Here is a 6,730-nt window from a genome sequence, read left to right on the forward strand (position 1 = left end):
ACAACTTGTGATCCTCCTGCCTCAGCTTCCTAGGCAGCCACTGGGCCATGCTAAACAGAATTGTAAACAACCACTCCTTCTGTGCCTGGCTAACTTGCATCTCTATGAAGAGTTTTCTCTTCCTACCCTTCCGGCTCCATCAGCTGTTAGGTTTGACTCATTTTTATTACAGGCTACTTCTCTGTTTTGTTTCTTAGCATCTCACATCCATTGGGAAGCCCCTGTAGGCAGGCTCCTGTGTGAATGTGAATGTGTATGTCACCTGTTGGATACTGCCAGCATCCCCTGGAGGAGTTGTACTGCGTTGCACTCCTGACAGAGTCTACAAACTAGCCAGACCTCACAGTGAGTGCCCTGGGCTAAGCACTGTGAACCCAGCCAGAGTCCCGGACCTGTCTAGTAGTAAGCACACCATTTCAACCCCAGGGTGTGCCCTGGGTAATGGCAGGAAGGCAGGAAGAGGGTGGCTTCATGGATGCCATTCCAGGTCATTTTCCCAAACTGTGTATGAAACTTTCCCAAATTCGTGTGTGAAACTCACTCCTGTAAACCAGGAGAAAAGGGGGGAGTGAGTGAGCTGGTGATGAGAGAGAGGGAGGAACCCCTTTCCCTCAATTCTCTCTCTCCCTGCTCCACCCTGACTAACAGACACTTCTCCGGGCAGAGGCCATTGGCTCTGACTCTAAGTAGGTCCGTTCCTGTTTGTACATGTGCAAAGTCAGTGGAACAAGGACAGCTCATGGTAGGAAAAGAAGAAACAAAGAGATATTGGGAGAGGAAATAGTATAAGACATTCCACATAGCTCTCCCAGACTCTAGCCCCAGGGCACGCTCACTTGTATACCCTACGGAAAAGGGGAAATGATTTAGTCATTATGGAAAACATCCATCATGCAGGTTCCTCAAATTGGTAAGAAAAGATCTGGAGTGGAGCCCCTGCTTGGCACGCCAGAGGCCCTAGGTTCAATTCCCAGTACCACACAAACAGAATTAAAAATGGAACTACCACACGATCCAGCAATCCCACTCCTAGGTATGTATGTGAAGGAAATGAAACCAACACAGAGACATCTGCTGGCTCTGTCTATCGCAGCCTTATTCAAAACAGGGAAGAGATGAAGGCCACCAAGTACCCATCAGCTGATGGACTGGTAAAGAAAACGCAGCACTTATATACTACAGTGTTCAGCCATGAAAGAATGGCAACCTGTCATTTGTATGTGCAACAACACAGAAGGAAGTGGAGGGTGCCCCCCCTCCACACCCCAATCCCTGTGTTAAGCGAAACCAGCCAGGCACGGCATGGCGGGACAGGTACAGATGACCTCATGTGGCATCTGGAAAAGGTGATTTTTCCAGAGTTGAGATGGAATGATGGTTGGCAGGCTGGGGAGGAGGGATGAAGACGGGATGACGGATGCTTCCTAGCTGGAGTTAGAGAGGAGTAAATAGTTCTGTTGTGCTATTCGAACGATTATGACTGGAGAAAATGATGGCGTGCTGTTCACTTCAAACAACCTGCAAGAAATCACCTTTGAGTTGCTTCGTTTCATTTTTTTTTTAACCACAAGGAATGATAACTATTCTAGATTTGAATAGAACATGACTATGTGTGATCCTCTGTCAATTTAAAATGATGAGCATATCATCTATTTTCTAGGGGAAAAAGTGGAGAAATGCTACCCAATAAAAACATGCCTAGAGAGCACCTATCCTCTTCACCCCTACTTCTTTCCTGGCAAGGGGGGGCGGCGCAAGGAGCAGGCAATGTGCTGTGCGGGCAGCATCTCTGGGAGGCACTGGCAGGGAAGGAGCACAGATGGCCTGGCAGATAAGATGGCCCTTCCAGGAAAGGGCAGGCTCAGGGTGGGGCCATCACCTGTAAGGTAGCATCAAGCATGCTTCCTGGGACCCTAGGCACCGCTTACCTCCTTTCGAAGTTTGGTAGATCTTAATGAGGGGCTGGTCCTGGGGCCCAGAACACTGACTAAAGAGCAAAGGACCATGGGTACAGAGAGGAGTCAAGTTAATAGTCTCAGCTGGCAGTCTGAGCTGCTGATAGGCAGGGCTGGGGAAGTGCTAGCAGGGCGGCCTCAGTCCCCCTTCCTCTCTAGACCTTATGGAAACTCAGAGTATGAAGTAAGTAAGGCCCCCTGCTATCCCTGCTCTCACCAGCAGCATGCCTTGGGTAGATTCGGACTCTTCCAGTTGGGGGGGTGGAGGGGCTCACTTAGTATCCTCTTTCTGACTTTCTTCCGACATCAAAGACCATAACTATATGACAAATCTGACTCAGCCACTCCCTCCCACTGTCTCTGTGGTGAGCAGGGTTCCCAGAGCAAGGAGAAGCTATAGAACAGAGGGCAAACCAGGGGGCCTCTTCCTGTACCTCCTCATGCAATTGATTCTCCGAATGCTAATACTCCACCCCTTGGGTCTAGCAAGATGGACCTGTAGATTAGGTCCCTTCCCTCGAAGCCTCTCCAGACCTAAGTGTGCGTCCCCTAGCCCCACATCGTACAAGGACAGAACACATTGTTCACTGACCTCCAGATGCACCCCTCCTAGATATTTTTTTTTTTTTAAAGAATTTTTAAGCTGCCCTTTCCTCCTCACATGTGTTGACTGAGTGCCTCTGTATGTCTCAGCACTGTGCTAGAAGCTGGGAACGTGAGAGGTGAGGCAAGCTAAGCTCCTTCGATTTGACCTTGGATCCAGGGACACTGAGGTGGAAAATGGAAGGGAAGGGACTAAGGGACCTGCAGAGACTGGAAGGTCAGAAGCCTCTACACTCCTTCTAAGCCCTTTCTCCTGAGTGCAGAGCCAGCCGAGAGGGTGGAGCCGAGCTCCTGACAGGCTGACAATAGGGCGGGTCACACACAGAGGCAGCTAGAGGGGAGGGGGGGTCCAGATTCTGCGACAGGATTCCCAGCCCCTCAGGTTGCACAGCTGGGAGAATTGGGGACACAGCTAGCCTGAAAAGCAGTGGCCACAACTGTCCAAGAGCCAAGACTCAAGGCCACTGGAGCAGGCGCCCCAGTGCGCTCTAAGCAGGCACCTCACTCAGGCGGCAGCCATCCTAATCTACCAGTCAGTGTCTGCCCCCAGGATTCCCCCCTCCCTTTCCTATAGAATAAGGATATCAATCCTTCCTGGGGTCAAAATACAGTTAGGGTACAGTGACAGAGAGGTACAGCCTGAAATGAAGGCTTACTCTTGTGGCTTTCCTGGTTACCTTTAAACTCTCCTAGCCTCTGTCTCCTTCCCAAAGCTTTTTCTTGCAATGCAGACAGGTAGCTAGCTTAGTGAGCCTGCCCAGTTCATAGAGTCCTTTTCTGAAATTCCCCTCTCCCCTAGGCCCCGTCCCATGCTGCTCCCAGCCGGGAACAACTGTGGTCTTCTCCCTTCCGATAAGGAGGATCCAGAGCAAGGGGGGGCTACAGGAAAGGGTCTCTAGCTAGGGAGAGCCAGGAATGGGGGGGGGAGCTCATGTGAGTGGGGGAGCAGGTGGATCTTAAGATTCCCTGCCAGACACCACAACTGGAGGGGGAGACAGATGGTCTGCAGAATAGGGACCTGTTTTCCTCCTCTCAGCGTCCCCTCTCCTCTTCAGCGACCGCCTGATTCTCCATCTGACACGCAGCCCACCCTACCTGGCCAGTACGTGATGGCCCAGCACGGGGTCTGGAGGGCATTTTGAGTCTTGCAGGAGTGCCCAGGAAGGAGGAGGCTCTAGCCAGGAAGTGCTTGTCTCTGTTCCCAGAATTTATCGAGGAATGGGGTGTTGGGGGGGTGTCCTTCCATCTCTCCCACCCAGCTGGAAAGAAGCAAGTAGGCACTCCTTCTGGGGTGGACCAGAGTGCAGGACTTAACTCATCTCCGGGAAAGATGTCAAGTGGCCCCCTGGTCCAAGACAGGGAAAGAGGAAAGGAGGGGGGGGTCAATCCCAGACTTAATGTTGACCTCTTAAGTGGTCTGTTCAAGGACCCTCTGGAGGGCCAGAGGCCCAAGCCAGTCAGCCCCACAACCTGGGGCTTGAAACTGAAAACTTTTCAAGTCCCTTCTCCTGCACTCCCTATAAACGCAGAGATGCGTGGGGCGGTGCCCTCAGAGACACTCATACAGTTGGTTCTGGACGCTTACACTCACTCAAACAACAGCAGTGCGAGGGAACTCCCAGCTTTTTCCACAGCTAATTATAGACGTCAAAGTCTGAGGATGTTTTGTAAGCCGCAGAGAGAAACTGCTGAGGTTTCTATGCAAAGCCAAAGAAATTGAATTTGTATACTCCTGGTTCCCACCCTCCAACTTCTCCGAGCCCCATCTCCACCTTATGGCCCCAGGGTGCCCCTTCCAGGGCCCTAAGGCCTTCCCTCCCGCTGAAGATTTATGTGGATCTCTTTCCCCCCCATCTCTCTTTGGGGCTTTCAAGAAAGGGAACAGATGCGGAAAATATCCCCCCCCCCAACAGTTTTCCATTCTGCGGCTGGTTCCCAAGCCAAGGGGGAGGGGGAGGGCAGGAGCAGGGAAGGAGGAGGTCGGCTGGAATAAATACTTCTTCCAAGAGCTTAATTTGGGTGCGAAATAGGCAGTCCCTCCATTCCCCTCACCCCCATCTCACGATCCAGAGGAAAACGCAAAGAAATCACTTGTTTGATTATGTGATTCTTCAGAACCCAGGGAAGAAATATAATATTGAAGAAATCATTCTCCTTCTCCCTCCACACACACCTCTCTCTCCCATTCCGACATCCCACCCACCCCTCCCAGAATTTGCTAGCATGAGGAAATTCGGGATCTTTAAGAAGTGGTTGAGACGCAAGAAAGAAACAAAGTTTGCAAACCCCGAGTCAATTCATTCTCTTTAAGCCTACCTCTCTTTCTAGCAAAGATCCAGCTGTCTCCGTGCGGGACTGTCCCTCCGCGTTTCCATAGACCGAGTAGGGTGGGGTGACCACCAACCGCTCTCCCCAGTGTAGCAAACCACCTAGGGATGCTGGCTTTGCGCTCTGGCCTTTCAGCTACAGCTAGGGGGAGTGGGATGGGTCTGCTTCCCCAACCCTTCCACACGAAGGACCTTCCCTGGAAGAAAATGGGTGCAGGGAGCTGGGCGGGTGGCTGATCTCGCTGTCTTCGGAGGGATGGACCCCCAAGAAGTTCGTGCCCCCACCCCACCCCCAGCCTAGGACGGTCTCAACAGCAGAGCTGTCTTAAGAAAATGCTTGTCATGGCAACAGCTCCGGCCAACTCTGGCCAGACTGGGGCTCCCCAGCTCTCCCCCAGCAGAGCGGGAGGAGAAAGGGGCGGAGCGCGAGCCAGCGGGGGTGGGGCTTGGCGAGAGGCCAGAGCATTGCTCAGCTCTTAAGGTGGCCCATGTACAAGGCGCGGCGGGAATGATGCTACTTGGTCGGGTCTTAAGGCGGAATGGGGAAGGGTATGAAGAATCCTCTATCTTCTTGGCTTTCCTCCTGCGCTGTTTCTTACTTGTTGACAGGAGCAGAGCAGGACTGTGTGTGGGCGGAGGTGGGAGTGGATGTGTGCAGCGGTCTTCAACCGTTGCTGTGTGGAGGGGAAATAAAGGAAGTGTCTGCAAGCCTTTTGGCTTCCTGCAGCTCCTCCAGGTCTCTCAGTCTCTTACTGAATTAGACCCAGGACCCAGAAACCTCAGGAAGCTGTGGGCATTTGCTCTACTGACCCGGTCTGAACTGGGAGTTCACTGGCAGACTACTGCTCGGGGTGCTTCCACACCCTTTCACACAGATCACATCTTGCTCACTCTTGCCTGTGTAGCCAACCAAAGGCATGTCCACAGGGCACAGACCAGCTACTTGCCTATGGATTGGTTACACGCCCAAACTTTCAAGTCTACAATATTGTAGTCCTCCTGGCAGTCTCGAAAGATAGTGGTTACTGTCCTCATTTCATGTTTGAGGAACTTAAAGATTGAGTGACTTGCCCAAGGTTCTACATCTGGTTAATGACAGCTAGGATCCAAGGGAAGGTCTGACCCGTTCCAGAGCCCATAAACTTCCCCCTGCCCCCTGTAGCATACTATGTCACACATTTCCACCCTTGACTGTATACACTGAGACATCCGTACACACTTAGACATAGCCTATAAACTGTTAATCACACCCCCATGCCACCCACCCACCAGCATTGGGCAACCGTATCACCCATAGCTTTTGCATGGAACCTTATGCCTTTCCAGTACAAACATGCACCATCAGCTGGCTCACACAGCCTCTTTTCATTGACTGATATATTCCCACACCCACCTCTGCAGGCAGACTCGCTCCTGTTTATATATATATATGCTGATGAAAGGCAGGCTAACCCAACCTCACAGGTCATAGTGAAGAAGGGGAGAAAGGCCCCCACAGCGAAGCTAGGCATTAAGGAGGACTCCTCCTAGCACTCAGGAGGCTGAGGCAGGAGGTCTGTTAAGAGTTTGAGGCTAGCCTGGGCTACATAATGGATGCCAGGCCAGCTATAACTACATAACAAACAAAATCGTGTCACCAACAAACAAGCAAACAAACACCTGCAACCAACTCCATAGGTCACATCACACCTGTGCTTCTTTGTTCATTCCTGCCCTCGGACACAGAAGCTTGTGTACAGGAAGAAATAAAGCTGTGAATAAGACCAGGAATCCTCACCAGGAATCCTCCCCAGCTTCCTGTTATTCCATCCTATCTTCCTCCTCCTCCCCTCCTCCTCCCCCCCT

General features: G+C 51.8%; 1 protein-coding gene across 4 annotated transcripts in view; it reads right to left on the reverse strand.

Annotated features, from left to right (window-relative positions):
- The window catches only part of Atp2b4 (ATPase plasma membrane Ca2+ transporting 4), a 101,419-nt gene extending 96,146 nt beyond the window's left edge, over positions 1 to 5,273 (reverse strand). For all 4 annotated transcript variants that reach the window (XM_031382861.1, XM_031382843.1, XM_031382872.1 and 1 more), the window contains exon 1: positions 4,875 to 5,273. The gene's annotated coding sequence lies outside the window, so the exon portion shown is untranslated. The remainder of the gene's footprint in view (positions 1 to 4,874) is intronic.
- Positions 5,274 to 6,730: the final 1,457 nt, after the last annotated feature.

The sequence above is a fragment of the Mastomys coucha genome, unplaced genomic scaffold (genome assembly GCF_008632895.1).
Source record: "Mastomys coucha isolate ucsf_1 unplaced genomic scaffold, UCSF_Mcou_1 pScaffold1, whole genome shotgun sequence".
In the NCBI taxonomy this organism is placed as follows: domain Eukaryota; kingdom Metazoa; phylum Chordata; class Mammalia; order Rodentia; family Muridae; genus Mastomys; species Mastomys coucha.